We start from the raw sequence: 23,315 nt of genomic DNA, 5'->3' as shown, positions 1-23,315 counted from the left end.
TCTGGCAGCCCGCGTAGACAGGGAAGCTGGGAGCAAAAGAAAAAGGAGAGGGGAAAACAAACTAAAACTGAACTAGCTAGACGGGAGCTCAAAAAATAACACAGAGAGCAATAGCAAACTCCAAAAAGAAGGCAGGAAAACAAGACTAGGACTAATACTAATATTAATAGAACATTACTGAAGCAAAGGCAAGATATCAGTCTCAAAATAACAGACAAGAGCCAGGTAACTCTAAGCAGAGATTCGATCTGGCACTGGACAGAAGACATTACTTTTCAAATGCAGTAACTAGTAAAGTAATCTCATTACAATTTAGAGAAGTAACTAGTAACTAGTAAGTAATTACTTTTTGAGTAACTACCCCAACACTGGTTATGATCTTACTGGGAAGTTCAAACTTTTTATTTGACTTTATTTCACAGTTTTAACTTAGATACTTAATGGTTCTGATATTGGATGAACTCATTCATTCAAATAATTAAACTGAATCTGTTCTCTGTTCCAGTTCAGTCCAGCAGAAGAGCTCAAACCCAGAGTCCAGCTGTGTGTCTATGAAGAGTGACCGCTCTATGGGTCAGCCAATAGAGTTTAAGAGTGGAGACAAATGGCCTGATCTCAGGTATATCACCTCTATAAAAGTTATGCTTGTAGTATTTTATTTTTATGAAATTATTATTAATATACAGCAGTGTAATTTGTTCAGATCCTGTAAGTTTTAATCTATTAATGATGATCACTGTTCTTGTGCAAAAGCTATGTGTCAGCGGTGTCCAAAATACTGCCCGCAGGCCAAATTCGGCCCAGGGATTTTAAAACATATTATATGTGGCTCGCCATGCATAATTTACAAATCGTGCCGTTTCACAATGTCAACACAAGGTGGCAGTACAACATTTTAGGACAGGGAAACGCAGCAAAAGCAGAACGAAAGCTCCACTTGTGCGCGACTCACAAGCTCACAAATGTGTTTACTTGCTGAGTGTCTCGATCACATGCCCACTACACAGCCAATGATGGTATTTCTGATTTTTAAAGAATTTCATTTGCAAATTATGGTGAAAAATAAGTATTTGGGCACCTACAAAAAAAGCAATATTTCAGTGATCTACGTGGCACCCCAGCCGTTGGCATCCATGGAGACAACAACATGCCTGGACACTTGTTCTAGAGGCACCCCTGCCCATAGAAATGAAGGGTCCGATCACGGGCTGAAGGTTTGGTGGCATCTTTGCATCCCTGAGATACAGAGGGCCCGATTGTGCCTCGCCCATCTCGGGACTCAGTCATGGAGCCAGCGTTGAAGCGGTCTCATATGGAGCAATCTGAGCAGCGTTACTGTGGCTGCGCATGCCATATGCTCCAGGAGCCTCTGAAAATATTTCAGTCGGACCACCATCGTTCATTTGAATGGGTTCAAGCAGTTCAACACCAACTGAACGTGCTCCTCGGTGAGATGTGCGTAGGGCAGAGTTTGCTCTTTTCCCATTTGACCTGAAGCCCCAACTGGCTGAGGGAACTGAGCACCATGTCCCTGTGTTCGCACAACTGCTTTCGCGACTGGGCGTGGATCAGCCATTTGTCGAGATAGTTATATTAAAAATATCACTTGTGATCAATTTAATGTAGCCTATGTCTGATCAACAAAGTATTAATTTCTCTCTTTTTTAATTTGACCACCAATGTTTGAATGGTATGGTGGTTTCCACAAAAATGAAGCAGCACCATGAGCAGCAAAACTGTTTTCAACACTGATAATAATCATAAATGTTTGTTGAGCATCAAATCCTTATGTGAATGCCCCCCCCCCCCCCCCCCATTTGCAGGTCTGATATTTACTTCTTTCAAGTAATAAAGTATTCTCGTAAGTTTATAATATGCCATTGAAAATCCATACGGGTGAGGGGTTCGAATGCCGGTTGCCATGTTGCCCCTCCATCTTGAAAGTACAGTAGCCAAAGAGGGACATACCGGTAAATTCAAGCTTCGCCTTTCGCGTTTTAACACTCGATGGCACCGTGTCGAATGTGAAGAGGGGGATTGCCATGTTAATCTTGGACTAAATCGGCCACCGTAGGAGTTAAAACTAAATCGGAATTGAGAGGAACTGAAACTAATATTCACTGGATGGTCATATACCTTTATACCGCTAGATGGGGGAAAATATCACACAGTGGAGCTTTAAGAAACGGGAAAGTAAAGTAATAAGTAGTGAAGTTACTTTTCAAATGCAGTAACTAGTAAAGTAATCTCATGACAATTTAGAGAAGTAACTAGTAACTAGTAAGTAATTACTTTTTTGAGTAACTACCCCAACACTGGTTATGATCTTACTGGGAAGTTCAAACTTCTTATTTGACTTTATTTCACAGTTTTAACTTAGATACTTAATGGTTCTGATATTGGATGAACTCATTCATTCAAATAATTAAACTGAATCTGTTCTCTGTTCCAGTTCAGTCCAGCAGAAGAGCTCAAACCCAGAGTCCAGCTGTGTGTCTATGAAGAGTGACCGCTCTATGGGTCAGCCAATAGAGTTTAAGAGTGGAGACAAACGGCCTGATCTCAGGTATATCATCTCTATAAAGTTATGCTTATAGTATTTTATTTTTATGAAATTATTATTAATATACAGCAGTGTAATTTGTTCAGATCCTGTAAGTTTTAATCTATTAATGATGATCACTGTTCTTGTGCAAAAGCTATGTGTTAGCGGTGTCCAAAATACTGTCCGCAGGCCAAATTCGGCCCAGGGATTTGAAAACATATTATATGTGGCTCGCCATGCATAATTTACAAATCGTGCCGTTTCACAATGTCAACACAAGGTGGCAGTACAACATTTTAGGACAGGGAAACGCAGCAAAAGCAGAACAAAAGCGCCACTTGTGCGCGACTCACAAGCATAGACAGTAAAAGAAATGGACAGAGCTATCCCATTGACTTCTACGGCGTTAAGTGATGTCAGTATAGGAGCACTCACTTCCTGATGGCTGAGCGAACTGCGCAGGCTCAGACTGAGCTTGAGGACGTAGATGTGACGTGAGCCTCCTGTCTGACAGCTGTAGGTCTTCTAGTAGTTGTGGAAAGTGAAATCTGAATCAAGTTGTTTAAATATTTTCTCCCGTTGCTTTTGGCTCACTATGGGCTTCTCCCCATTCTTCCCCCTTGACTTTATCAGACTTTATGTCTCCACGTCCCCCCGACTGTCTCATAGACAGTAAAGATTGCCTGCGAGCGTCTCCTCAGGTCTATACGGTAATTTCTCAACTGTGCGACAGAGTCGCGTTGGTTATGACACAATAGTTAGCCTATTTTTACAAAAACAGCTTCTGCGGGGCGATAGAGTAAGATACAAGGTAATGGAGCCTTTTATGCATTGTCGTGTTTCTTTAGAAATAAACAATGGACAAATGGAGTCTTTAAACATCTCAGATGTAAAGTTATTCACTGTCAAAGTGACTCAAAAATGAATGGGAGTCAATGGGATGCTAACAGCAGGTGATGGCTTGGTTAGCAATGGCCGCCCCTAGGGGTGGAACGCTTTCCGAGTGCTAGATTACCCCCTTGCTCACAAGCTCACAAATGTGTTTACTTGCTGAGTGTCTCGATCACATGCCCACTACACAGCCAATGATGAGTGTTTTCTAGTTCGGCTTAGAGGTCTCTGGTACAAGCTGCAAATTTCTATGTGATTTAATTTAGTTTGAAGCCAGTTGAAACCGTGCTAACTTAATCAACAACACTAACGTGTAAATCAGTAGAAACGTTTTATCATGGTTTTACTGTGGTAACACTAACTGTAACCATGGTATTCTTTCAGAAAGTGAAATTTATTAAAATATCTCATTTCAATAAATTTTTTATGTACACGTATTAAATTAGCAATAAAGGCCAAATTACAGACTAAATATATATATACTACAGGCCAAAAGTTTGGACACATTACTATTTGTAATGTTTTTGAAAGAAGTTTCTTCTGCTCATCAAGCTTGCATTTATTTGATCAAATATACAGAAAAAAGTTAATATTGTGAAATATTATTACAAGTCAAAATAATTGGTTTTCAATTTATTATACTTTAAGTGATCATTTATTTCTGTGATGCAAAGCTGAATATTCAGGATCATATATATAGCTCTGTAAAAAATTAAGAGACCATTAACATTAATTTCTAACATTGATAACATTGAAATATATATATATATATATACAGTATTGTTCAAAATAATAGCAGTACAATGTGACTAACCAGAATAATCAAGGTTTTTCGTATATTTTTTTATTGCTACGTGGCAAACAAGTTACCAGTAGGTTCAGTAGATTCTCAGAAAACAAATGAGACCCAGCATTCATGATATGCACGCTCTTAAGGCTGTGCAATTGGGCAATTAGTTGAATTAGTTGAAAGGGGTGTGTTCAAAAAAATAGCAGTGTGGCATTCAATCACTGAGGTCATCAATTTTGTGAAGAAACAGGTGTGAATCAGGTGGCCCCTATTTAAGGATGAAGCCAACACTTGTTGAACATGCATTTGAAAGCTGAGGAAAATGGGTCGTTCAAGACATTGTTCAGAAGAACAGCGTACTTTGATTAAAAAGTTGATAAGAGAGGGGAAAACCTATAAAGAGGTGCAAAAAATGATAGGCTGTTCAGCTAAAATGATCTCCAATGCCTTAAAATGGAGAGCAAAACCAGAGAGACGTGGAAGAAAACGGAAGACAACCATCAAAATGGATAGAAGAATAACCAGAATGGCAAAGGCTCAGCCAATGATCACCTCCAGGATGATCAAAGACAGTCTGGAGTTACCTGTAAGTACCGTGACAGTTAGAAGACGTCTGTGTGAAGCTAATCTATTTTCAAGAATCCCCCGCAAAGTCCCTCTGTTAAAAAAAAGGCATGTGCAGAAGAGGTTACAATTTGCCAAAGAACACATCAACTGGCCTAAAGAGAAATGGAGGAACATTTTGTGGACTGATGAGAGTAAAATTGTTCTTTTTGGGTCCAAGGGCCACAGGCAGTTTGTGAGACGACCCCCAAACTCTGAATTCAAGCCACAGTACACAGTGAAGACAGTGAAGCATGGAGGTGCAAGCATCATGATATGGGCATGTTTCTCCTACTATGGTGTTGGGCCTATTTATCGCATACCAGGGATCATGGATCAGTTTGCATATGTTAAAATACTTGAAGAGGTCATGTTACCCTATGCTGAAGAGGACATGCCCTTGAAACGGTTGTTTCAACAAGACAATGACCCAAAACACACTAGTAAACGGGCAAAGTCTTGGTTCCAAACCAACAAAATTAATGTTATGGAGTGGCCAGCCCAATCTCCAGACCTTAATCCAATTGAGAACTTGTGGGGTGATATCAAAAATGCTGTTTCTGAAGCAAAACCAAGAAATGTGAATGAATTGTGGAATGTTGTTAAAGAATCATGGAGTGGAATAACAGCTGAGAGGTGCCACAAGTTGGTTGACTCCATGCCACACAGATGTCAAGCAGTTTTAAAAAACTGTGGTCATACAACTAAATATTAGTTTAGTGATTCACAGGATTGCTAAATCCCAGAAAAAAAAAATGTTTGTACAAAATAGTTTTGAGTTTGTACAGTCAAAGGTAGACGCTGCTATTTTTTTGAACACACCCCTTTCAACTAATTGCCCAATTGCACAGCCTTAAGAGCGTGCATATCATGAATGCTGGGTCTTGTTTGTTTTCTGACAATCTACTGAACCTACTGGTAACTTGTTTGCCACGTAGCAATAAAAAATATACTAAAAACCTTGATTATTCTGGTTAGTCACATTGTACTGCTATTATTTTGAACAATACTGTATATATATATATGGGTCCGTGCTCCTTCTTCCGTGGTGGGGCTGGCCGTCACACGCTGCTTTCTGGGGAACAAATGGAGACAACAGTTAGCCGAGTCTTCTGGAGACATCTCTCACCTCTCACTTCTCTGGTCGTTTGGCTGGCTTATGAAGCCGCTGGCTGATGTGGACGCAGGTGTGGCGGCTTTTTTTCCAGCGCTCGGGACACTTGTCACAATATATATATTAGCATAAGTATGCAAAATATGCAAAAAAGTATTTAGTCAGCCACCTATTGTGCAAGTTCTCCCACTTAAAAAGAAGAGAGAGGCCTGTTATTTTCATCATAGGTACACTTCAACTATGAGAGACAGAATGAGAAAAAAAATCACATTTTCTGATTTTTAAAGAATTTATTTGCAAATTATGGTGAAAAATAAGTATTTGGGCACCTACAAAAAAAGCAATATTTCAGTGATCTACGTGGCACCCCAGCCGTTGGCATCCATGGAGACAACAGCATGCCTGGACACTTGTTCTAAAGGCACCCCTGCCCATAGAAATGAAGGGTCCGATCACGGGCTGAAGGTTTGGTGGCATCTTTGCATCCCTGAGACACGGAGGGCCCCATTGTGCCTCGCCCATCTCGGGACTCAGTCGTGGAGCCAGCGTTGAAGCGGTCTCATATGGAGCAATCTGAGCAGCGTTACTGTGGCTGCGCATGCCATATGCTCCAGGAGCCTCTGAAAATATTTCAGTCGGACCACCGTCGTTCATTTGAATGGGTTCAAGCAGTTCAACACCAACTGAACGTGCTCCTCGGTGAGGTGTGCTGTCAGGTCGGCTGAATCCAGCTCCATCCCAAGGAAATAGATCTTCTGCGTAGGGCAGAGTTTGCTCTTTTCCCACTTGCGACTTTCAACCGCAATCATCACAAAGCAGTTTGGGGGACTTATACGGTTTTATAAAAGCTATTTATTTGTTGTAACGTGTAATCATATCAGAAAAAATAAATTCTTCTGTCAGGTGCAGTTGAAGTAAAATGTGCCTTGGACAAACGCTGTCAAGATGAGAGGATGTAGCCTTCCTCTCATCTTAAGAGGCTACACAATGACACAGACTCTTATGTGTCAATGTCATTATGTCAACATTATCTTCATAACTTCTTACAAAATAAAAAGTTTACCCCTCAGAAAAATTAACTTTCCTAACAACATTATAGCCTGTGTGTGAGCGCGGCGCGCGGTCAGTGGTGAAGGTGCGCGCTGTGTATCACGTCATATAACGACGCCCACTGAAAAGTAATCGGGTCAGGTCATTTACATCGTTATATTTTTAGTTTGATCGGTTCATGAAAAGGTTTATCCCACCCCTCTCAAACCTATTACAATTTCATTTGGTTTGGGCATTTTTATTCCGATTGAGATGTTTATATGCGGCATTTTCATTCGGATTGGACTTTTAAACTGATTATAGTGCTCCATCTAAATGCACCTAGTGTAGTGAGAACAGCAGTTTATCACTGCATCTGTGAGTTTGATCGTGCCATCTCTCCCAGCACTCAAAGAAGCAGCTTCTCTCATTCTCTCTCTCTCTCTCTCTCTCTCTCTCTCTCTCTCTGCTGAAGCAGGAACAGTCTTCTTCATCAACACTGTTTTCAGCTCCCAAGTGAATGACAATAGTGCGTTGAGATCGCTTCCGCTTTGCACCCCTGCTGCGGGGCGGAGCACGAGATGAAAGTCTTGCACGCCAATAGTCATTGGCCCATTCTCTACATCTTGAAGCTGATAGGGGCTCCCAGATGTAATCCATATTCATCAAACGTGACCAACTGAAAGGAAGCTAAGAATATTTAATCAAAAGACAACCTAATATATACACAGTCAAAATTCATTAACCTTCTGAGATGAGAAAACACATGAGGGTTGACTTGTTCCTCTTCTCTGAATCCTTTCTACTTGTTTTGCCTCTGTGCTTGTTGTCTTGTCTCCAGTGAGTGCTGTGATTCCAACAATACATCGGCACAAAAATATAAGCAGAAACTTTAGGAAAATGTTCAAAATTTAATGAAACTAGCTCAACAAAATAAATGTAAAATGCCACTTATACAATCTGAATCAGCATGTGTTGCACTACTAATATTTGAAGTACTGTTAAATGTTTATTCACCCAAAAATGTAGTCATTTACCTAATCTCACGTCATTCCAAACCATTAAATATTTATACATTCTTATAAAGTTTGAGCTGCAGTGATACATAGCATAGAGTAGAAACAAAGAATGTTATTGCTCTGGTGCAGACACAATTTATCGTTTACATGTTCTAATTTGAGATCGATATGGGACCGTTAACATAAGTGAACAAACAAGTAGATAATTCACATATTTTGCAGTTTCTCAGTTATTTCAAATGAAAGATACTATGAAAATATTGTTCGCATTGGGCTTTACTTTAAAATTTAGTTAAACACTACTTTAAATTTTCACAATAATAAAATTAAACTGGCGAAATGAGAAAATGCATTATTTAATCATGCTTTGATCGCATTTTCTGTTGTTTTTCGTCAACTGAAGCCTACTGCACGTCGTTTTTGTCTCTCATTTGAAATGTTATGAGAATGAGTGCTCTCTCTACATCAATTTCAATTAAATAAATACATAGCGAAATGAAACTATAAACTGCAGCATTCTTCCATGTTAAATAATGTTATATACAGATGCTGGTCATAAAATTAGAATATCATCAAAAAATATTATACTGTAATTCCATTCAAAAAGTGAAACTTGTATATTAAGTTAATTTATTACACAGAGAGTGATATATTTCAAATGTTTATTTTATTTTTGATGATTATAACTGACATCAAAGTAAAATCCCAAATTTAGTATCTCAGAAAATTTGAATATTACTTAAGACCAATACAAAGAATTTTTTTTTGTTTAGAAATCTTGGCCAACTGAAAAGTATGAACATGAAAAGTATGAGCATGTACAGCACTCAATACTTAGTTGGGGCTCCTTTTGCCTGAATTACTGCAGCGATGTGGTGTGGCATGTTGTGGATCAGTCTGTGGCTCTGCTCAGAGGCCTGTTGCATGAAGCTCGCTGAACAAACTGAGTTTCATAGTAAGTTTAGAGTTGACAAATCCTGATAAATCCAAGCTGGTTTAGATTATGTTCAACCGTTTCTCAAAGGTTGGGAATAAACATTCTCTGTCAACTCAGGTTAAATCCAGAGTTAGCGATTAAATCTGTAGCACGTGCACCTTAAAGTGTGACACATGCGGCAAACAGCCAATTTGTGTCCGTTAGATTCACTTCTCTTATGAAGATTAAGAGATTGTTTTGAAAATTAGCATGAAATAAAATGTGTTACAAGGCAGGAATAAACACTGCTGCTGCAGCAAGAGTTTGAGAAGGCAGCTGAAAGAATATCTTACTATATCAATGCATGATGTGAATCAAAATATATGCCTAATAATTATATGTTCCCAAAGAGCTCAAATGAATAAAAGTTATTTAAAAGAATTATGAATGTATGTATTATATTTATATTACTATTTGGCTACTTGTCAATTAATATAATATTTATATGAACATATATGAATTCAAAGTGATTATAATTCATATAATATACATTTAATAAATAATAAGCACCAAAAGATGCACAATTTTATTTCTAAAGTTCTCTCATTATAAACTGCTTTAATTTGGAACAAGAGATAGAGGTGGTGTGGCTTTATTGCATCTTTATTTGCAGCTGATCTAGTTTGGGTTTCCGATCTCTAACCCAGAATAAAACCTGGTTTTCCAGGTTAGCCGTGTAGTGTAAGCTACCATGGTAATGAACACTGATAAAAAACAATCCACCTTCTTGAGCCCAAAAAACTTGAGTTTGCTCAAACTAATCTCAAACTTACCTGGGTAACAACTGAAACCAGCTTTGTGCAACAGGCCACATGTGTTATGAGACCCCAGGTTGCTCTGGTAGTGGCCTTTAGCTCTTCTGAATTTTTGGGTCTGGCATATCGCATCTTCCTCTTCACATAGCGTTTTTATAGGGTTAAGGTCAGGTGAATTGGCTGTGTGCAAGTGCCAAGTCTTGTTGAAAAATTAAATCTGCATCTCCATAAAGTTGGTCAGCAGCAGGAAACAGGAAATGCTCTAAAACACCCTGGTATACAGGTCTTTCTCAAAAAAATGAGCGTATTGTGATAAAGGTCATTATTTTCCATAATGTAATGATAAAAATTAAACTTTCATATATTTTAGATTCATTGCACACCAAATGAAATATTTCAGGTGTATTATTGTTTTAATACTGATGATTTTGGCATACAGCTCATGAAAACCCAAAGTTCCTATCTCAAAAAATTAGCATATTTTATCCGACCAATAAAAGTGTTTTTAATACAAAAAAAGTCACCCTTCAAATAATTATGTTCAGTTATGCACTCAATACTTGGTGGGGAATCCTTTGGCAGAAATGACTGCTTCAGTGCGGCGTGGCATGGAGGCGATCAGCCTGTGGCACTGCTGAGGTGTTATAGAGGCCCAGGATGCTTCGATAGCGGCCTTAAGCTCATCCAGAGTGTTGGGTCTTGCATCTCTCAACTTTCTCTTCACAATATCCCAGAGATTCTCTATGGGGTTCAGGTCAGGAGAGTTGGTAGGCCAATTAAGCACAGTAATACCATGGTCAGTAAACCATTTACCAGTGGTTTTGGCACTGTGAGCAGGTGCCAGGTCGTGCTGAAAAACCAAATCTTCATCTCCATAAAGCTTTTCAGCAGATGGAAGCATGAAGTGCTCCAAAATCTCCTGATAGCGAGCTGCATCGACCCTGCCCTTGATAAAACACAGTGGACCAACACCAGCAGCTGACGTGGCACCCCAGACCATCACTGACTGTGGGGACTTGACACTGGACTTCAGGCATTTTGGCATTTCCTTCTCCCCAGTCTTCCTCCAGACTCTGGCACCTTGATTTCCGAATGACATGCAAAATTTGCTTTCATCTGAAAAAAGTACTTTGGACCACTGAGCAACAGTCCAGTACTGCTTCTCTGTAGCACAAAAGTGTCTTGACCTGGGGAATGCGGCACCTGTAGCCCATTTCCTGCACATGCCTGTGCACGATGGCTCTGAATGTTTCTACTCCAGACTCAGTCCACTGCTTCCGCAGGTCCCCCAAGGTCTGGAATCGGTCCTTCTCCACAAACTTCCTCAGGGTCTGGTCACCTCTTCTCGTTGTGCAGTTTTTTTTGCCATCACTGACTGTGGAAACTTTAAACTGGACCTCAAGCAACATGGATTGTTTGCCTCTCCTCTCTTCCTCTAGATCAGGGGTGCCCAAACTTTTTCCTATGAAGGGCCAAAAATCAAACTTGATTGAGAGACATGGGCCGAAAGTAATTTAAAATAAAATCATAAATCAAACTGTATTAGGCCTACATTAAAGTTGCTATGGGTTTATTCATTTCATAATGTTTAAAATAAATATAAAACAAATTTAATCTGATTAACAAATGCAGTTTTATTTGTAAATTGTTGCATTTTAATGACCAATTAAATGGGCAACAATCCCCAAGTGTTCAATGTAAAATACGGTTCTATGTGAAATACACAATGATCCAGATTCATAATGTTGACGGATATTGTACTCTTTTAAAAAAGGAACAGACTGTTAGCAAATAGGGTTGGGAGATGTCCCCTAAACTGGCAGTTGACGATGTTTACAGTAAAACATCGGGATGGACGATGATATCGTCGTTTGTTTTTATTTTTATAAAAAGATAAAATACAGAGTAGCTATAGTAAATTATATCTCTTTACATAAATACTATTTTCTACTTAAAAACTATAATTTCATTATTTTAGTAACCCAAATAAGGACTCACCCGCACTAGGTTCCACGTGATGGGGGAAAAAAGTAGCTTCTTTCCACTTAAGAAGAGTTGTGCACTTTTTATTTTAATTTATCTCTTTACATAAAAACTATTTACTACTTAAAGCTCTATTTTCGTCATTAACCCAGTGTTTGGTATGTGAATGCTGTTTTACGTGAATATTACCACAGGAGTAAAGCACAAAACTTTGTTTAAAAAGGAAATAAATTTGCAGATGTAACATTGCAGCCCTGGATGAGAGAGGTGGGCTGAGCCCAATTTAAGATCTGCCAGCTTTTTAATTCTGTTTTGCGATCTGGTCACCCGATTTGATGGACATCTGGTTTCTTTTCTCAAATCTTCACTCGCGTCGCACTCATTTTCACAGGAAATTATTAACGCTTCTTCCTTTCGTTTGCGTATAATTAAGTATATTATACCCATTCACATCTATGGTAAAGACTGTAGGACGAATACCTTTTGACAAATTTTATTTTATTACATTTTATGTTTGTGCTTGTTATTAGACTTGAGGCGCGTCAAGTTTATTTGAATAGCGCAGTTCACGTGTACCCAGTGGTTTTACTTTCGCTTTCTCTAGCGATGCATAATCAAACATAGCCTAAATGTCTTGGCCTTGTGGAAGATAAAATTCACTCTTCAGCCCTTTTACAACAAGTGTTGCTTTGCAACATCAGGAGAAAACATGAAGACAAAGATATTAGAAAAGGTGTCTATCCAGCTGGTGTCCCACATTCATCTCAAATCACAGGCCGGCATAGGACGCAAATTTACGGGGGAAAAGGCTAGGAATATATCTACAAATCTTTTTTTTTAAACTAATATTTGATTTTGTTATATTCTTTGGGTTACCATTATTTACTGATAATTGTTTAATTGTTTTACAGGCTGCAGTGAGTTGTTTCACTGACGGAAAATAAACATGCATGCTTATTATGATGTTTGAGCGTTTATCATTTCAAAATGTAGGCTCTCTCTCTCTCCCTCCTCGGACGGTACGATGGGCCAAATCAAAGGTTACCACGGGCCAACTTTGGCCCGCGGGCCCTAGTTTGGGCATCTCTGCTCTAGATTCTGGGATCCTGATTTCCAAAGAAAATGCAAAATTTACCTTCATCAGAAAACATAAGTTTGGATCACTCAGCAGCAGTCCAGTCCTTTTTGTCTTTAGCCCAGGCAAGATGCTTCTGACGCTGTCTGTTGTTCAAGAGTGGCTTGACACAAGGAATGTGACAGCTGAAACCCATGTCTTGCATACATCTGTGCATAGTGGTTATTGAAGCACTGACTCCAGCTGCAGTCCACTCTTTGTGAATCTCCTCTACATTTTTGAGTGGGCTTTGTTGCACAATCCTCTCCAGGGTGCAGTTATCCCTATTGCTTGTTCACTTTTTTTCTACCACACCTTTCCTTCCCTGCTCCTCTCTATTAATTTTCTTAGACACAGCTCTGTGAACAGCCAGCCTCTTTTGCAATGGCTTTTTGTGTCTTGCCCTCCTTGTGCAAGGTGTCAATGGCTCATCTTAGCGAGGACTATGTGGAGGACTATTGAGCTGACACATTTCACCACAATGGACGAGATTTGCCTAATGATATTTTTCCAGGAGGACTATCTGGGGCGCTTAGTTTGATCATGCCTTTGCATGACCCTTATTGGTCTCTAAAAAATTACATCGTCATTTTATTACAAACTCAGCAGCTCACACAGCTTTCACACGGCTTTTCACAGTGGATGTCATGGAGGAGGACTACATCACTACATTTCCACTGCATCTGCCACGCTTGTGTCTTCGGACAAGATGGCCATCATTCCAGAGCCTCCTCATGTCTCAGTAGACCTTCCAGAGCCTTGTGCCACCTCTGCAGACCTTCAGGAGCCTTGTGTCATCTCAACAGATCTTCCAGAGCCTTGTGTCGTCTCAGCACATCTTCCAAAGACTTGTGTCGTCTCAGCAGATCTTCCAGAATCTCCAGCCCCTGACCAGCATCCAGAGATGGCTCTTCCTCCTGTCACGAGTCCAGAGATGGCTCTTCCTCCTGTCACGAGTCCAGAGATGGCTTTTCCTCCTGTCACGAGTCAAGAGAGGGCTCCACCTCCAGTCACAAGTCCAGAGAGGGCACGGACTCCCATCACGAGTCCAGAGAGGGCTCCGCCTCCGGTCACGAGTCCAGAGAGGGCTCCGACTCCTGTCTCGAGTCCAGAGAGGACTCTGCCTCCTGTCACGAGTCCAGAAAGGACTCCTCCTCCTATCACGAGTCCAGAGCCGACTCCACCGCCTGTCACGAGTCAAGGGACGACTCTGCCTCCTGTCACGAGTTCAGGGACGACTCTGTCTCCTGTCACTAGTCCAGAGACGACTCTGCCTCCTGTCACTAGTCCAGGGACGACTCTGCCTCCTGTCATGAGTCAAGGGACGACTCTGCCACCTGTCACGAGTCCAGAGAGGGCTCTGCCTCCTGTCACAAGTCCATGGAGGACTCCGCCTCCTGTCACGAGTCCAGAGAGGTCTCCGCCTGCTGTCACGAGTCCAGGGAGGACTCTGTCTCCTGTCACGATTCCAGAGAGGTCTCCGCCTCCTGTCACAAGTCCAGAGAGGACTCTGCCGCCTGTCATAAGTCCAGGGAGGACTCCGCCTCCTGTCATGATTCCAGAGAGGACTCTGCCTCCTGTCACGAGTCCAGAGAGGTCTCCGCCTGCTGTCACGAGTCCAGGGAGGACTCTGCCTCCTGTCACGATTCCAGAGAGGTCTCCGCCTCCTGTCACAAGTCCAGAGAGGACTCTGCCGCCTATCATAAGTCCAGGGAGGACTCCGCCTCCTGTCACGATTCCAGGGAGGACTCCGCCTCCTGTCACGATTCCAGAGAGGACTCTGCCTCCTGTCACGAGTCCAGAGAGGACTCCACTGCTTGGACCATCTGCTCTGCCTGCTCCACTGTGCGGGCCTTCTAGCCCGTCAGCCGTGGGGGTCTTCAAGACCATCTGCGCCGCTTTGGTGTGTCTTCTAATCCACCATGGGGGTCTTCAACCTTGTCGGCTCTCTTAGGGTTGTCTTCTGCTCCACCAAGGGGGTCTTCAACCTTGTCTGCACTGCTGTGGTGTTTGTCTGCTCAGCCATGGGGGTCTTCAATCTCGTCTGTGCTGCTTTGGTGTTTGTCTGCTCCACCATGGGGGTCTTCAACCTTGTCAGCGCTGCTGTGGTGTTTGTCGCTCAGCCATGGAGGTCTTCAACCTAGTCTCCGCTGCTGTGGTGGTCGTTTGCTCTGCCAATGGGGGCTTTGAGCTCATTGATGCTGCTGTGGTGGTCATCTGCTTCACCATGGTGGTCAGCCCTTCTACCCTGGTCATCTGCCTAGCCTGTTCCACCATTTTTGCCTGTTTGCCCTGTGCCAGTCTGGTCATCTACCCAGCATGCTTCCCCCTGGCTACCTGCTCTGCCTAAGTCTCCATGCCCTCTTCCACTCCATGGGCCTGGCCCTCCATCCCGCCCCCCGGTTTCGCCTCCGCTTCACCTCCCTCCTAGAGCATTTCAGGACCATCTGGAAGCCGCTCCTTTGAGGGGGGCTATGTTACGATTCACCAAGAGAGTTCCCCTGATTTCCACCAGAAGGCACTCCAACCCGGACTGTCATTCTATCAACGACTACATTACTCATTATACTTTGCCCTGACTCAATAGCACTCACTGCTTACACCCGTGTCTCATTACCCTGTTTACATCACACTATATAAGCCTGGTTATCTCTGTCATTCTTTGAAAAGTCTTGTTTTGTTCACACTGCATTTCTGAGCGTCTTCGCTGGTTTCTTGTCTCTTGTTCTTGGATTACTTGCCTGTTCCATGGATTACCTTTTTTCCTGTCTCTCCTGTTTTGTTTGCCTAAATGGATTGATTACCTGTTATGACCACTTGCCTGTTTTTCGACAACGATTTTGGATTACCCTCTCAATAAATACTGTGTTTGGATCTCCAACCCTTCTGTCTCAGAGCAGTTAGTTGCAATATAAGTCTGTGTGTAATGAATGAATATAATATACAAGTTTTAATTTTTGAATGTAACTAGGGAAATTAATCAACTTTTTGATGATATTCTAATTATATGAATAGCACCTGTAATGTCGTCAATGTTTTTACCTTGTTCATGTTCGTCTCACCGTTTGGGTACCAAAAATCTTTCAAGTTAAATGACACATTTACGTTACTTACTTAACGTTATGTATGGGGGAAAATATTGGTTTTAAAACTTTTACATGTAACTTCTAAATGCCATGTAAAAATGATATTGTGACATGATATTGCTTATACATTAAATTAAATAAATATAAAATATTAAACTTCTAAAGAACTTACCGGGAATTAAGAATAATGCCTCTTCAATTGTTCTCGCGCTGCTCCAGTCAACTGGATTTCAAATTTGAACACAGCCCACGGAAACCCATAATGCCACACCACAGTAAGTTATTGTGAAAACTGTAACGGTGGTTACCCAAAATTTTAATTGGTCCAGTTGGGCCTCAGACAGTTTACATAAACTGACAAAGAATGTGGATATTCCATTAACCCTGTACAACAAAAAGGAACACAGTAAATGTCATATAATGATTTTTGGATTGGTTTTACTTTCACAAAATTTATCAAGATCAGAAAACAAACCACAATAATAATAACAGTGAGTTCAACCACTCATGCTCAGAGTTAGGATATCAAACATTAGAAAAGAAATACATTCGTTAGGTCTGAAAAAAGTTTAGTTATTTCCCTTGTGCGTCTTTGCACAGGCCAACAAAATTCACTAGGAATAGTCCCTTTTAAATGAACAAAAAAATAATCCAACAATAGTCCATAATATAAGTAAATAAATATGAAAACGAAAGTACTTTGAACAAAAAGTTTATTATTCCAAATAAAATAAAAATAATCGTTCTTCAGGATTGGATAACTCTGACCGTGTAAAAGGCAGGTTGTGAAGGGGTAATGGTTAAGTCTAGGAGAGCACGGGAAGATAAACGTATACTTTTACCTTTCGTGGGTCGGACCAGTTGAAAACTCGTAGAAGGAGGGAATTAATGCTTTCCTTGCATGTTCACCTTGTGATTCCTTATTCAACTTTAACACCTTTGTAACAATAATGCAACGTTAACGGTGTCCCGGTTCCAGCTCGCTCAGCTGCTCTACTTCATGCCAGCACGACCATCCACATCGATCATCCCCCAATGCAGCATATCGGACATTTACCCACACAATAGTCATCCAAAGAGCGTCTTCACAACACGCTGAATACAACTCCTCACTTCCCTTCATTTTCCACATGCCGCTTTCAACCAAACCCCACCTCTTTTCGTTTCCACATTTAGATTTTCATTTGCACGAATTTTAATAACGTATAAACTGGAAATATATTTATTTGAACAATATGATTATTAGTTACTTTTGTTTCTTTTGTGCACAAACTGCTACAAAACACATAAGCTACAGTAACACCACCTCCTTGTAAATTAATTACAGTTGACATGGAAAAATACTGTTAACAACTATAAAACTATGTGTGGCCTATAATACATTGCACACTACAGCTACATCTTGTAAAATGCTTAAACAGTAATATTTTGTAAACATTTTGCTGTAAAATCTACAGCAATTTGTTAGTATATATACACACACACACACACACACACACACACATATTATATATATAATATGTGTGTGTGTGTGTGTGTGTGTGTGTGTGTGTGTGTGTGTGTGTGTGTGTGTGTGTGTGTGTGTGTGTGTGTGTGTGTGTGTGTATGCTACTCAGTTAATGACACAATTACATCAATATCAGTGTGTCTGATTCTTTACCCTCTTCATTCTGATTTAAGGTCAAATCTTCAATCCAGACCAGTTAAAAACAAAACTGTGTTCACGCCTGAGATTCAACCACAAGACTTTAATGAAAGCATGTGTCCTGGTTTCAGGTAAAATGTGGGACTTTTGTTGTGGTTTAATTTTAAGAGCTGCAATGACATCACACATCACTCAAACACATGATTAATGATTGAAACATTTCAGAAACCGTATGATGTTCTGTGTCCCATAATACAGCAAACAAATCATCCATTTTGGGATCTATGGCTATTTACTTCTCTTCCTTGTGTAATAATGTGGTATTTTAATTTTACAGCCATGACTCTAAACCTGCTGAAGTCCTCGACACATTGAGATTAAATCTGAGGAAGAAATTTGAGTGTTTGTGTGAGGGAATATCAAAGCAGGGAAACCCAACACTCCTGAATGAGATCTACACAGAGCTCTACATCACAGAGAGTGAAAGTGGAGGGATCAATAATGAGCATGAGGTGAGACAGATTGAGACACAGCCCAGGAGAGCAGAAACAGAGGACACAGCGATCAAATGCAGTGACATCTTTAGACCTTTAGCTGGACAAGACAAACCCATCAGAACTGTGCTGACAAAGGGAGTCGCTGGCATTGGAAAAACAGTCTCTGTGCAGAAGTTCATCCTGGACTGGGCTGAAGGGAAAGAGAATCAGGACGTCCAGCTCATATTTCCACTTCCTTTCAGAGAGCTCAACTTGATGAAGAACAAAACTCTCAGTCTTTCAGATCTTCTTCATGTCTTTTTCCCTGAAACCAAAGAAATTGAAATATCCAGTGATCAGTATAAAGTGTTGTTCATCTTTGATGGTCTGGATGAGTGTCGTCTGTCTCTGGATTTTCAGAGCGATGTGAGGTTGTGTGATGTGACTGAATCGGCCTCAGTGGACGAGCTGCTGACGAACCTCATTGCGGGGAATCTGCTTCCCTCGGCTCTCATCTGGATCACCTCCAGACCCGCAGCAGCTGATCTCGTCCCCTCTGAGTGTGTCCATCGAGTGACAGAGGTACGAGGCTTCAGTGACCCACAGAAGGAGGAATACTTCAGGAAGAGAATCAGTGATCAGAGTCTGGCCGACAGGATCATCAAACACCTGAAGTCATCAAGGATCCTCTTTATTATGTGTCAGATCCCAGTTTTCTGCTGGATCTCAGCCACTGTTCTGGAGAAGATGATGAGTGAAGCAGAGACTGGAGAGATTCCCAAGACTCTCACTCAAATGTACACACACTTCCTGATCCTTCAGACCAACATCAAACATGAGAAGGACTATGAGAAGAAAGTGATAGATGAAGAGATGATTGTCAAACTGGGGAAACTGGCGTATCAGCAGCTTGTGAAAGGAAACCTGATCTTCTATGAGGAAGACCTGAGAGAGTGTGGCATTGATGTGACAGAGGCATCAGTGTACTCAGGATTGTGCACTCAGATCTTCAGAGAGGAGTTGGGCTTGTATCAGGGGAAAGTCTTCTGCTTTGTTCATCTGAGCATTCAGGAACATCTAGCGGCTCTATATGTGCATCTCTCCTTTATAAACAAGAACATCAATGTGTTTGACCAGATTACCAAACCAACTAATGGAGACACAGCTTCACTATCTGATCTCCACCAGAGAGCTGTGGATGAGGCTTTAGACAGTAAAAATGGCCATCTGGACCTTTTTCTTCGTTTCCTTCTGGGTCTGTCAGTGAAGTCTAATCAGAGTCTCTTACAAGAACTAAAGACACAGATAGGAAACAGCTCTCACAACAATGAGAAAACAGTCGACTATATTAAAGAAAAGATCAGTGAGAATCCCTCTCCAGATAAATACATCAATCTGTTTCACTGTCTGAATGAACTGGGTGATCTTTCACTGGTAAACGAAGCTCAACCTCATATGAGCCGTGGAGGATTACGTGATGTGAAACTCTCCTCATCTCAGTGGTCAGCTTTAGTTTTTGTGTTGTTGTCCTCAGAGGAGATGATGAAGGAATTTAACCTGTACAGCTTAATTGGATCCAGAAATGATGAGTAAGTAACACTGAGTTCAATCATTACAGTCTAAAACATTATGACCAAAGAGAAACACAGAGATCAGAGGTGTTTAAATCACGGGGCACAGATTGATTTCTGGGATATTGTTCATAATTTGCGGGTGTTTCTCAAACGGAGGCTGTGTCCTAGTAAGGCTGCAGATCTCGACGGCCACGTCATCAAGCGCCTCTGAAGGCCGTCTCAGTTTGAAGGATCCTTCGTTTCGCATCTTTAATTCAGCTCAATTACCCACAATCCTTTGCACACATTCATGAAAAAGACCTGCTGGAGAACGAGTCGGCACTGAGCTTATCTGAGTTCATTATGAAATGTAAGACACAAATAATGTTTCCAGAGATGAAGGCACATTATCTTTTAGTTTTGGTGTAAATGAATCATTCGACACTAAACTGCCAATAATGTGAGCCACTGGAGACAGACTGCTGTCGTTCACTGTATTGCATTCATAAAAAAAATCCATATAATATAGAGACTGGTAAAACAAAGCATTTTTCAAAAATTAAGTTTTAATAGTATTTTGGTGGCGTGACCGTGGGGGGCGGGAACACATGTGCCGTAGCCATGAGCATTTACTAGAGCGTCTCCTAGTGTTTAATGCTGAGGAGGACTGTAGTCTACAAGCCTCAGAAGGACTGGGCTAGGAAAGACACAACCACACTAGGATGCAGCCATCCGTTTGAGATGCTCCCAATATCAATATGAGGAAAACTCCTGGAACTTCCCGGAGAGGTGGGATGTCTGATTATGGGAGTAAATCCGCTAATCTATTGATCTGGGTCACTCCTGAAATTGTGATGGTTGACACAGTGATCACCATAGCAACGGACGGGTCAATAAACTCTGATGTCATGATAGATCTGAGTGTTGTAGTGTAAATGCAGACTAATAGACCGGACACAAACGCTGACCAGAGGAAGAAACAACAGATCTGTGTCCGATATAAACCAGTTTAATAAAAACTATATTTGAGGGTATTTAGTAAGGTATTTAATGTATTACGTACTTATGCTATTAATTATTATTATTATTATTAATAATAATAATAATATTTAATAATAACTTTTCTAACAGTGTCACAGTAAACACAGGAGATGAAGTTTTTCAGAAGCTGATGCCTGTGGTTACAGCAACTAGATCAGCTTGGTAAGTAACACTGAGAAAAATCATCACTGTTAAAACATTATAACAATTATCACTTAAACATGATAGGAGTGCCATACTTAAAGCCTCATCCTCTCTGATCTGATTTGTGATCTACGTAACCATTTATATTTTTGTGAGACATTTATTTTCAAATATACTTATTAATGTTAATACATTAGTGGGACCAAAGCAGAGTGTTTCAGATAATTAAATAATTTAATTTATTCATAAAGTAACAAATCTGAATAGGGGAATCAATCTATTATTCTAGAGCAGGGATGGGCAATCTCGGTCCTGGAGGGCCACTGCCCTGCAGAGTTTAGCTCCAACCCTAATCAAATACACCCGAACCAGCTAATCAATGCCTTCAGGATTACTAGAAAGCTACAGGCAGGTGAGTTTTATCAGGGTTGGAGCTAAACGCTGCAGGGCAGTGGACCTTCAGGACAGAGTTTGCCCATCCCTGCTCTAGAGCGATACTGGTCAACCTAACATTGTTTTACAAAATCCTGTGGGAAACACTGATCATTTTATGAACTTTACTCCAGCACATACTACATATTTCATTTAAAATCAGTGAAGCTGTTAATGCTAAATTACAATGGCATTGGACAAACTAGATTTGCGTTAAACCCTGAATGTTTACAATGTCACCCCTACATGACTGTGGGGATGAGCACTTCTGTGGTGTTTGGAACAACTAATATCAGGGTTTCCACATGGGTCTTAAAAAGTCCAAAAATGTCTAAACAACCCTCTACGTAGACCTTGGCAAAAGAATCACCATTGGCTAGTAAATTTATTTATATAAATGCATATTTGTAATTTAACTGAATTTTGGACTGGTGGTGGTGCTTAATATATTGTTGGTGCTTCTGTAAAAAAAGACTATATATAATAGTATACTATAGATAATAGTACAACCCCAAATCAGAAAAGTTGGGACAGTATGGAATGTGCAAAAAAAAAAAAAAAGAAATGATTTCTAAAATTACTTTGACTTGTATTTCATTGCAGGCAATATGAACACAAAATATTTCATGTTTTGTCCGGTCAACTTCATGTCATTTGTAAATATGCATCCTTTCCTGTCATTCAGACCTGCAACACATTTCAAAAAAAGTTGGGACAGTAAAGCATTTACCACTTTGTAATGTTGCCATTCCTTTTCACAACACTTAAAAGACGTTTAGGGACTGAAGACACCAAGTGATGAAGTGTTTCAGGTGTAATTTTGTCCCATTCTTCCTGCAAACAAGTCTTAAGGTGGGCAACAGTACGGGGTCTTCGTTGTCGCATTTTGCGCTTCAAAATGTGCCACACATTCTCTATTGGAGACAGGTCGGGACTGCAGGCAGGCCAGACAAGTACCCGTACCCTCTTCCTCCGCAGCCAGGACTTTGTAATGTGTGCAGAATGTGGTTTTGCATTGTCTTGTTGAAATATGCATGGACGTCCCTGGAAAAGATATCTTCTTGAAGGCAGCATATTATGCTCCAAAATCTCTATGTACTTTTCAGCATTAATGGTGCCTTCACAGAAGTGCAAGTTACCTTTGCCAAGGGCACTGACACAACCCCATACCATGACACACCCTGGCTTTTGGACTTGTTGCTGGTAACAGTCTGGATGATCCTTTTCTTCTTTGGTCCGGAGCACACGGCGTCCATTCCTCCCAAAAAATACCTGAAATACTGATTCATCTGACCACAGTACACATTTCCACTGTGTGGTCCATCCCGGATGCCTCCGAGCCCAGAGAAGTCGACGGCGCTTCTGGACACTGTTAACATAAGGCTTCCTTTTGGCACAGTACAGTTTTAACTGGCATTTGTGGATGTAACTACGTATTGTGGTACTTGACAAAGGTTTGCCAAAGTAGTCCTGAGCCCATGTGGTGATAACGCTTATAGATGAATGACGATTCTTGATGCAGTGCCGCCTGAGGGATCGGAGATCACGGTTGTTCAGCTTAGGCTTGCGGCCTTGTCCTTTACGCACTGAAATTCCTCCAGATTCCTTGAATCTTGTAATTATGTTATGCACTGTTGAATGTGAAATATCCAAATCTCTTACTATCTTTCTTGGAGGAACATTGTTTTTAAACATTTCAATAATTTTCTCACGTATTTGTTGGCAAACTGGTGATCCTCTGCCCATCTTTGCTCCTAAAGGATTAGATCTTTCTTGGATGCTGCTTTTGTACCAAATCATAATTTCAATCACCTGTTGACATCACCTGTTTCCAATCACATCATTATTTAACCCTTTTACCTCATTACTAGCCCTAAATTGCTCCTGTCCCAACTTTTTTTGAAATGTGTTGCAGGTCTGAATGACAGGAAAGGATGCATATTTACAAATGACATGAAGTTGACCAGACAAAACATGAAATATGTTGTGTTCATATTGTCTGCAATGAAATACAAGTCAAAGTAAATTTAGAAATCACTACTTTCTTTTTTTAGTTGCGTTTTCCAAACTGTCCCAACTTTTTCTGATTTGGGGTTGTAATATAATAATAAGATAATAA

At 40.7% G+C, this 23,315-nt stretch overlaps 1 pseudogene; it reads left to right on the top strand.

The window, feature by feature from the left end:
* The window catches only part of LOC137084896 (NACHT, LRR and PYD domains-containing protein 3-like), an 88,062-nt pseudogene that overhangs the window by 9,693 nt on the left and 55,054 nt on the right, over positions 1 to 23,315 (top strand).

Source organism: Pseudorasbora parva, chromosome 8 (genome assembly GCF_024679245.1).
Source record: "Pseudorasbora parva isolate DD20220531a chromosome 8, ASM2467924v1, whole genome shotgun sequence".
NCBI classification, from domain to species: Eukaryota; Metazoa; Chordata; class Actinopteri; order Cypriniformes; family Gobionidae; genus Pseudorasbora; species Pseudorasbora parva.
The sequence above is the reverse complement of the archived record's forward strand: the minus strand, read 5'-3'. Positions and strand labels throughout refer to the sequence as shown.